The 10,954-nt window shown below is 40.0% G+C and overlaps 1 long non-coding RNA gene across 1 annotated transcript; it reads left to right on the top strand.

Moving 5' to 3' along the window:
• The first annotated feature begins 345 nt into the window (after window positions 1-345).
• On the top strand, window positions 346-2,356 carry LOC115518386. Its single transcript, XR_003970252.1, has 2 exons — window positions 346-485; window positions 1,169-2,356. It is a non-coding gene; the product is annotated as an uncharacterized LOC115518386 (long non-coding RNA).
• Window positions 2,357-10,954: the final 8,598 nt, after the last annotated feature.

Genomic DNA, 10,954 nt, shown 5'->3' with positions numbered 1-10,954 from the left:
AGAGAAGAGTCCTGGCTGGCGACAAAGGGCTTTAAAAAAAAAAATTGAGGTACAGTTGACACACAGTGTTATGTTAGTTTCAGGTGCATAACACAGTAATTCAACAGCTCTGTGTGTTGTGCTATGCTCACCACTGACATGGCTACCATCTGCCACCATAGTCCTCTCGACTATATTCCCTATGCTGTGCCTTTCATTGCTGCAAGAAAGTGGCTTTATTTTTTTACATTTATTTTTTGAGAGACATAGAGAGACAGAGCACAAGTTGGGGAGTGGCAGAGAGAGAAGGAGACACAGGTTCCAGGCTCCAATCTGTCAGCACAGAGCCTAATGCGGGGCTTGAACTCACAAACCGTGAGATCATGACCTGAGCTGAAGTCAGACACTGAACCAACTGAGCCACCTGGGCGCCCCTGCGAGAAAGTGCTTTTACTTGGGCATTCAACCAAGACTTCAGTTTTCAGCACCCCACCCCACTTTCAGAGGTATGTGGAACTTCTCCTACCTAAGTCTTTCCAGGATTCTATAGCACAGACCACCTTTAGTCTGAGCTTCTCCCAAATCTATCCCAGTTCCTTGGCTTTGATAAGTCAGTTACCACTGGCTTTCCAGCTTCCCATGTTTTGTTGCTTTTCCTTCTTCTTTGTCCTCATGTACTTATGCCTTAAATAAAATCCTTTTACCATCATGTGGGCAGAGGGCAGGGACGACTGGGAGAAGCCTACAATAAATATGAGTGCTCAATATGCCGTGTACAATTTGAAGTGAGTGCAACTTTTATAATAAGGAAAAATAACTGTGGTTGTAAAAAAGAATCGGGTTGGAGATATAAAACGTATATGTCCATATTTTTGTACATATAGTTAATAATACAAAGCGATTCATGCTATTTTGCAAAATAAGCCATCTAGACAGTACATGCCTTAGTGTTTTCATAAAGTAGTAATTGCTAGGGTTGAGGTTATCGAAGAAGGCTTCATGGCAGAGGTGGCAATTATTCTAGACTCTGAAAAGTGGGTCGAATTTGGATTTCTTAACGGAGCAGGCCTCTATTTAGCCTATTTCTTTATTAACAATTATGTGTAAATCAGGATATTATCTAGTGTAGTAGCCATTGCTTTGGACTTCTCAACATGCTTTTTCCTTATTATTCCTTCACTTTGGTAAGAGATGAATCCTCACTTGGAGAGAATGAAACCGGCACGAGAGAGGAAAACAGAGCCTGGAGACAGAACTGAAGACAAGACTTGAGTTTGATTCAGCTCCATCTATAGCCAGAGTGCCCTTGGACTTCCAAGTTGCAAGAGATGATAAATTCCCTTTTTCCCCCCCTTAAGTTAGTTTTAATTGGGTTTTAGTCACTTTCATCAGAAAGAGTCCCAACTAATATGGCAGAGTAATGAGACAGTATTTAACTCGGAACTTTAGAAGACCACCACAGTGGGTAGAGCTAGACCTCAACTTATAGCCTATTGAAATTACAACTTGAAGGTTGTTTCTCATTAAGCTTATTGGTGGTGGATAATTCTTATTCTTTAACTCAAGGCAATGTGGGAACAGACTGGTGTCTGCTTTTTCCCTTTGGAGCTTGTTATGTTTCTCCTAACAGATGAATTATTTGTAAGCAAAAATTAAAGATAAAAATCAATTCCCATCATCTTCAAAAAAAATGTGGTGAACATGTCCCTAGAGTTATGGGAGCTGCAGAGTAATTCACCTACAGAGTGCTGCTGGAAGGCAGAACCCACCAAGCCCCCCAGAATTCAGGGTTAAGGGAAATGATAGTTTTGTGCTTACTGATTAGAAGTCTTTGCTGTAGCAGCCAGGGCCAAGATAGCAAATCTTTGGGTGATCTGGCAAATGACTTAATAACAGGTAACTAATACCACCTAATGAATACATAAGCACATACAATAGTTCTACTCTTGTTTTGAGTGCTTTTTATATATTACCACAAACCTGATGAAGTACTGCTTAATGAGTACTCTCATCGTCTCATTTTCCAGATGAGAAAAATCGAGGCACGGAAGTGTTTAAGCCAGGATAGGCACCCAGGCGTCTGATGCTAGTAGGACATTCCCTTAATCCCTGGACTACACTGTGCTAGCTTATTAGTCACCCTATAGAAGCACCTTTGCTCTGGCTGCAAGTCTATGTCTCCACTGATAAAGCAAAGAGTTTGGGGCAAGACATAATATTACTAGGATAATAATCAGGAAAAGGGAAAAAAATCAATTTCTGCATGAAATGTATTCCTTCATTATTTTTATTGTGGTAGATTTTTCTTATGAGGCTTTAAATATTGTTCAATGAATGGTTATTAGTATTATTGGTAAAGAATAAAGAGAAAGAAAAATAATGAGTTAATAATGCCTTCTTATTTGGAAGAAAACAGTACTTTAAAACTGTGATTCTCACCCCGGGGGCAATTTTGCCGCCCACAGGACATTTGGCAATGTCTGGAGACGTTTTTGGTTGTCACAGCTGGGAGAGGCTACTGGCATTGAGTAGGTGGAGACCAGGGATCCTGCTAACCATCCCACAATGCACAGGTCGGCCTCCACAGCAAAGAACTGTCTCCAAATGTCAATAGCGCTCAGGTTGAGAAACTCTGCATTGAAACAACAAGAGTTCATTGAGTACACTTTTAATGAGCCCTGTAGACATCACTTTTCCAAGCTCAGAAGAATTTGAAAACAGGAGACAATATATTATCTTGGCAAGTCCAGAGCACAAAAATAAGTTTATGGAAATGACATAGCTTACATTGGACATATGAATAGAATGATAATCCAAAGTTTCTCATTAGAAATAAAATTTATCTGTTTTTGTGGTTTAGAAAAGTTCTTTGTGGCTTAGAGGGAACAGTTTTGGAAACTGCCAACTGTTAATTACTGAAAAAAAAATTTCTTATGAAGAGACAGCTTAAATTCATCAACAAATGGCCTTTGCTGACTTTCCATCATTCTTAGAATGTTTGTCAATGGCTAAGGCTTTAGTGACTCTCCTAAGACATGATTTGATTAAAGACATTTTTTTATCTAAGTGGAAAAAGAATATAATTAAGATTTATTAGTATAAAGACCAAAAAATGCAGGATTCTCCTACTTAGAAATTAAGAGACTCGGTAATTTTTATGATGATCTTAGTCTCCTTAATTTGAATATTTCAAAACTAATTATATTATGAAAATTGAATGCCACACACCAATTCACTTAGATTGTATTGATCATGATGAACTAATTACTTTAGATTTATGATCTGAATAATTTATTATTATGCAACCCACCCCACCATTAGTGGTTTTTGCAAAGTAGTGCAGAAAAGCAATCTTTTGCCAACTTCTATTCATGTTTAAAGAAGAATTTCCTATATGTGTGTCAAAATCTGTCACCATAGAACCCAGGGATGTCAGGTTATGTAATGTATTGACAAAGATGTAGAGAATATTTATAAAGAAAGATTATGTTTTTAATGGGAATGATTAAAGAAAGATGTATTGTTGTAGTCAAACCAAGTTTTACCACTGTGACTCTGCCCTGCTCCAGGAAGGACCTCAAAAGTGAGGTGCTATTCACATAATCAGAGAGGGGCAGGGCATATGCTTCTCTGGTCTTCCCGGGGCCAATGTGCCATCATGGGTGGAGGTGAGAACTGGGTGCAGCATTGGAAGGAGAAGAGTAGGGATGAAAAAAGGGAGAAGATACCATTCATTCATTCATCTACTCAATATGTATTTCCCTCCCAGCTTTATTGAAGTATAACTGACAAAAAGTATATATGATTGATGTGTATAAAGTGATGATTTGATATACATACGCATTGTGAAATATTCACTGCAATTAAGCTAATTAACATATCCATCCCTTCCCATAGTTACCATTTCTTTTTCATTTTTTATTTTGTGGTGCGTTCAATATGTATTTATTGATCATCTAATATGTGCCATGCCCTGTGTTTGCGTTGGCAGTGGAAAGGTAGAATAGAAAAAAAAAAAGAGGACAGCTTGACGAGGGACCACCTGGTCTCATAAAGTTTACAGGCTGCTGGGGGAAACCTATTAAATAGATAATTAGGCAATTTGTTACACTGGTCTTAAGTATAACAACAAAAATATAAGATATTATGGGAAAAAATGACCAGAGGAACCAATTTAACCTTGGGTGTCAGGAGAGGCAGCTGGTAGGTGCAGTCTTGCTCAGTGTGAACAAACAACAAAGAAAACCAAAAAACAAAGGCCTGGCTCATAGTTGATAAGCAACACAATTTAGATATCAAATATTCCTGGGGTGCCTGTGTAGCTCAGTCGGTTAAGCATCTGATTCTTGATTTCTTGCTCAGGTCATGATCTCACAGTTCATGAATTCAAGCCCTGTGTCTTGCTCTGTGCTGATGGGGCGAAGCCTGCTTGGGATTCTCTCTCTCTCCCTCTCTCTCTCTGCTCCTCCTCCTCCTCCCCTCTCTCTCAAAATAAATAAATAAATAAATAAATAAATAAATAAATAAATATTCTTTAAAAACTTTTTTTAATGTTTCTTTATTTTTGAAAGAGAGACAGAGCACCAGTGAGGGAAGGACAGAAAGAGAGAGGGAGACAGACTCCAAAGCAGGCTCCAGGCTCTGAGATGTTAGCACAGAGCCTGACATGGGGCTTGAACTCATGGACTGCAAGATTATGACCTAAGCTGAAGTCGGACTCCCAACCGACTGAGCCACCCAGTCACCCCCCAAATATATATATACTTAACTGTGAGGTTCTAGGCCTTTAAAAGACATCAATCCTGCAGGTGGTGGTAATTTTCACTCTTAAGCTAATAAAGCAAACCAGGATCAACAGGATCTTAAAAAGTTCTTACTGGCCTTAGCTACTGAATGACTTCTGTGAAAAAGATGGTTTTAAGGAAGGGTGAGGCTGGAGAGCAAAGAACCAGGAGAGAATGTCAGGCCTCGGAGGTAAGTGCACAAGGCGTCAGGAGCAAGCATGAGATAAACAAATGGTGTGACAGGGTAAGGAGCCCGTGAGGAAAACTGGCATCAAGTTCACAGGAAATGAAGCATGCTCTAAGGCAGCAGGAAGCGGAGCCCTGGGTGAACCTCCAGCAGAGGAATCTGACCTGGACAGGAAGTGAAGGGCATCATCTGAGAAGCAGGAAGGGGAGATTATTTTTTGTGTTGGTTGTAATGAGGAAAATAAGTATCAGTTACATAAACTTTGCTAAAGCTTTTGTCCTGTTTGGGATTTTAGGCAGTTTGGAGCTTCTCTAACAAAATAATCTGGCCTTCTGGGAGGTATTTGTGAAGGACAAGAACAGAGAGAAGAAAAGACTGGAGAGTGGGGAATTGCTGTGTGGATTTGTCTTGCCTCGGCTCCCTTCTGGGTAACACAAGATATCCGCCTTGGATCTGAATAAGGGCCCCCATCTCCCCTCTCAGGATGAAATCATCCACACTGGTTGAGTTACATATAATGTGTGTTATAAGATCAAAGTTTGAAGAGTGGGAAATAGTTAAGTTGTTTGTTGGAGGTTATATGGATAATTTATTCTGTTTAGACTGAAGAAGGAAAATGATAAAAAAAAAAAAAAAGCCAAAACTTCTGCCAACCCCGCCCCCCACCAGGGTAAATGGGGGGGGGGAGGGGAACATACTGAAAAGTCACCACTGAGAATATATATATATATATATATATATACACACACACACCAGCATCGTGGTGTATATATATATATATATGTATATTCTATCCAGTTGTAAACATTGTGGTGTGAGGGAAGATGGGAAGAAATAAAAACAACCAGCATTAAGTTAAAAGGGATAATTAGAGGAGCCAAAATAAGAGGTGAATGTTGCAAAGAATCTAGCTAACTTTAGAGACTAGAGATTCCTTCAAACATTTCAAGAGATTGTGAGGCTTTAAATAGTTCAGAATTTAACAAGATCCTAAGTGTAAAGGTCTCAAATACACACAAATATTTTTTGCTTTTTCCTCTGAAGGGAGGAGACACTAGGAGATGTGTTCTTGGCTGTCATTTGGAGAATGGCTTCTAGTACATTTTATTTTCTGTTAAAAGCTCCAGAGAACAGTTGGCAAATAGAAATTGGTCCACAGAAATAACATAGCTTCCTGGAACTCAGGGGGGAAGGAAATGGGTGGTTTCTTTAATTACTATAGTATTTGTGTGTGTGTGTGTGTGTGTGTGTGTGTGTGTGTGTGTTATAACTAAAGATAGCACTCTGGCTAATATCCTCAGGAGGGAAGGTGAATCTGGAAATTAGTGAATTCAAAAGTGTATACAGTTGTGTCGAATTTGCTAAGTTATGTAAAACAATAATGCTCTTTGTTTTTAATATCCTGGCTAGATCAGAAAGAGTAGATTGAAATTTGTTCTCTGATATTTAATCAGTTTAAATTAAAGGACATTATTATTTACATATGGAGAGCTAATGACTTTAATGTAGGCAACAAAGCTTATTTACAACAAAGACGTGATTGGGGGTGGCAAGAGGAGTGTCGATAGGACCTTAATTAATTGATTTGCTAATTATTCTCTTCTGCTGGGTGTTACAGTACTTTTACTAATGAGCAGCAGTAATAAGAATGCTTCAGCAAGCTATTTGAACTCACTAATAGTGCAATAGCTTCTTGGATGTTTTCAGATATTTGGGGACTCCTTTTTATCCTCTTTTATGCTGAAATTGTGGACTTTATAAACTTGAAGAACTAAATATATTCCTATATGGATACTTATTTATCAGCTATGTGATTCAGCCCAGGTCTGGACTTAAAAGGCATTTAGTGAAGTTGGAAATAAAGTAGATGACAGATTTTGAATTTAAATAAAAATTTAAAATGTATCCCATAGCAGTGCCATGTATTTATTTCTACTTAAAGACAGTGACTAGTAATAGATACATCTAAGCTCATTGGTGTAGAAGTTTAACTTTTCTGTAGGCTTATATATTTTTTTCATTTCTTAGAAAGTCATGATACTAAAGAAATTCAGAAGTCCCCAGGAGAGTCTCTGCAAATGCAAACTCATTTTTTCTTCCACATGTTCACCTCTCATAACTCCTTGGCATAGACCCTTCACTTCATCCAGTTTGTGAGTCCTGTACGGTTTCTTCCTTGGGCATGCTCACTTCCAACACCAAGTATTTGCTTAGGCTGTCCAGAAAAGAGTCTAGAATGCTCTCTCTTCTCTTATGTACATCCTTTCCTTATATCTTATATCTTACCTGATTGGGAGGAGGTGGTGAGTGATAGGTGGTGAGTAACTGGCTCACAGTTACTAAGCGTATGTAATGCTTTAGGCACTGTTGGCAATTTATATGCAGTGTTTAATAATACTCCCATTAAAAAATTTTTTTTTTAATCTTTATTTATTTTTGAGAGAGAGACAGAGTGTGAGCAGGGGAGAGGCAGAGAGAGAGGGAGACACAGAATCCGAAGCAGGCTCCAGGCCCTGAGCTGTCAGCACAGAGCCTGACACGGGGCTCAAACCCACGAACCATGAGATCATGACCTGAGCCGAAGTCAGACGCCCAACCGACTGAGCCACCCAGGTGCCCCAATAATACTCCCATTTTACAGATGGAAGAACCGAGGCTTAGAGAATACCAGTGGACTCACAAGTAATAAGTGATATAAAGTCAGAATATGAATCTAGGTCTTTTTGTTACTGTTGTTGTCATTTCTAGACTTAATCATAGCGTGCCTTGAATTGCTAAGGCCTAATTTCTCTAACCAGATGGTCAGCTGCTGGCAGGCAAGGACCTTATCTTTTAGACTGCATAGAGTAGATACTCAATAGTTATAGCCTTCTGTTGAAATGAAAAATAAAATGTAAAATGTCAAAGAATTTTATAAATAGCTTAAACATTGGAAGAAAGAAACAAATCCCAGAAAATGAGTTTCTCAAAAATCATTACATGAAGCCACAAGACATTGGTTCTATGTAAGCCAGGGCCACCCCCATGGGTATCTAGAAATGTGTGGGTGTTTTCTCAGGTTACCAGGATACTGTAAGTATCCTTGCACTTAGCAGGTGGCAGATAGGGATGTTAAACGTCCTGTAGAACATGGGAGAGGAGGGTTCCTTAAAATTGCCAGTCCCTACAGGCTACCAGTGCCCCTGCTGAGCAGCAGCACCTGACTCTGTAGCCCAGTGATGGAAAATGTGGACCCAGAAGCCAGATTGAGTTCTGACCTAGCTCCACATTTTTCTAGCTGTGTAACTCCCATTATCATTGTTAACTATGTGCCCTCTACTCCTGACATACCGTTAGTGCCAATGAAGTCAGATATTATTCACTGCTTCCACAAAAGTGTCCCCTATGGCAAGACATGATCTTCAAGGAGTGACAGAACTTACCAGACTAATAGTCACAGTGTACAAATCAAGATGTATCCTAAAATAGTGTTTCCCAGACCTTGATGTGCTTATGAGTCTCCTGGAAATCTTGTTAAAATGTCGATTCTGATTCAGGAGGTCTGGGGTGTGAGTCTACGTTTCTGACAAGCTCATGATGCTGGTGTTGTTGTCTGTGGACCGGAGGTTAAGCAGTAAGATTCAGTAAGTGAGGGGCTCACTTAATAAATCAAATAAGCATTTATTGCATGTCTATTGATATCTTAAATTACAAAGATGGAGGTAATGGAGGTTGGATATAAAGAGTATAGAATCTGGTTTCTTCACAGAAGGAACTTCCATCTGTTTTGCCACTTGGGAGAGAGAGAACATTTTCCTTGGATAGCCAATGGATAACTACATTTCTCAGGAGAGAAAGGCAGATAAATACTGCCTACCTGTGTTTCCTCATTAAAAAAAAAGCCATTTGGAGTACCCAAATAATTAATAATTTTAGAGAAGATACTGTAACTAAGTAAATGAAAGACTTGGCTGCTATTATTGGATGAGGATGCAAGCCTTGCTTATCTCAGAACTGATCTGAGCTGTGTGTTTGAGTTGGTGTGTGTGTGTGTGCTCGCGCTGTTGCATATGTGTGCTAGCTGGGAAGTGTATGAGATCTTTGCTAGTCATTGCTTCCCTAAATATTGATAGAGAGAGGGACTCTAATACCCTTCCCCCCACCATGAAGATTGAGACTCTGAGTTAAGGGGCAGAAGTTCCTAAGGCAGCCTTGACTAGGAACTTTGCATATTTTAGGCAGTGGAAGTTATTTGAATACAGTCATTGAGAGAAGGAACTACTCATTATCCACTTAAAATACTTCCCGGCTGGGCTGCAGCACGGTGCTGTACAGAAGCCAAAGCAATTGGCTTTGCATTTGGCCAGCTGATTTAGCAAGAAATTTTGCAAATTATGCAGTCCTTACAGATGGTGCTGTTGGGTTTGTTAGAATGTTTTAAAACACTGACATACTTGACCATGAACTAAATTTCCAGCCTCTTAGAGCTACTCCAGCCAATCCTAGACTCTTTCCACAGTCAGCCAGAGACCAGGAGCAGACCTTTCCTGCAACCTTATGATAAATGATTTCCTTTCGAAACCACTTGTACATTACAAGAAGTTGGTGGCAAACTGGGCCAAGTGGAGCTCCTGGAACTTTCGGTATCTTTACTTATTACCTCTGAGTTGCTTGGGTAACGTTTTAAAATGGTTCTTGGGGCACCTGGGTGGTGCAGTCGGTTAAGCGTCCGACTTCAGCCAGGTCACGATCTCGCGGTCCGGGAGTTCGAGCCCCGCATCAGGCTCTGGGCTGATGGCTCAGAGCCTGGAGCCTGTTTCCGATTCTGTGTCTCCCTCTCTCTCTGCCCCTCCCCCGTTCATGCTCTGTCTCTCTCTGTCCCAAAAATAAATAAACGTTGAAAAAAAAAATTAAAAAAAAAAAAAAAGTTCTTAATTGACTTTCTGGTGCTCTGCCTGGAGGCCAAGGAGGAGTATTTCTAGGAGAGATGATGACTGTGCTCTGCCAGTGTGAAGTGTGAATCCCCGAGAGACTGTGACGAGGGTCTAGGCCTGAATGTGTAGAGAAAGAACAGCTGGAGGCTGTGGCTTTCTCCAGAAAGAGGTTTCTAAATTTGCCTCTAGAAACTACTAGGAAGTTCAAGATACCGTATCATCTTCATACACCCATTTCTTCTTGCTCAGATCTTTGCAACAGGAACTGGTCCTGATCTTTGCTGTTAACTGCTTGCTTGTTCTCTTGGTTTCTATTTGACTCATCACCTTTTATCAATCTCCCTCAATGCCCTTTTAGTTGTGCTTATTTTGGCTTTACGTAAGCAGCATCTCTGGATGCATGAATGAGGCAGATAAAATTCCCCAGGGTTACTGAACTGCTCTTCATCTATTTTTAGCACTGCTATGAATTTACCATAGCCCACAGCATAATTCAGTCATTCTAAGCCAGAGAGCAAATTCTGAGTTTTTTTTCTTAACCTTTCCCAGAGGCTTTTGGTATAGGCTGAGCTTACAGACACAAAATTCAGTCATTGATTATTCAAGATAAGTCATACCTGGGTTTCTGTAATCATCAGATTGCCATTGTCAACTAGACATTCAGCTCTCATTCCTAATTTCGTGTTGGAAGCTGCACAAAGCCTGTTGCGTCCTATGTGTGTGTGGCTCTCGCAATGCAGAAATGGCAACACAGGAGTACCTAGTACCCACTAAGGCACTGATGACAGCCAATCTGACGACTCTTTCTTAGCCAAAGGGCCTTAAGAGAACTCTTGGCCTATAGCCTGAGCCGTTTGATCTTTGTATACCTTCCAACCCTAGGAACCCTCCATAAGGTGAGGACAGTGTGTCTTATTTATCACCATAGTTTCATATTGGGCCTTAAGCTTTTCTTAATAGATGAGTTAGGAGGCATTGGTCGACCGGTTGATTGATTCACTCATTCAAAAAACTTTCATTGATGAACACCTATATTCCAGCTTAGAATATCGGGATGGAGTTTCCCCAGCTTTTGATAGAAATATATTCTT

The sequence above is a fragment of the Lynx canadensis genome, chromosome B4, assembly GCF_007474595.2.
Source record: "Lynx canadensis isolate LIC74 chromosome B4, mLynCan4.pri.v2, whole genome shotgun sequence".
NCBI classification, from domain to species: Eukaryota; Metazoa; Chordata; class Mammalia; order Carnivora; family Felidae; genus Lynx; species Lynx canadensis.
This window is presented reverse-complemented; position numbering and strand designations above follow the sequence as displayed.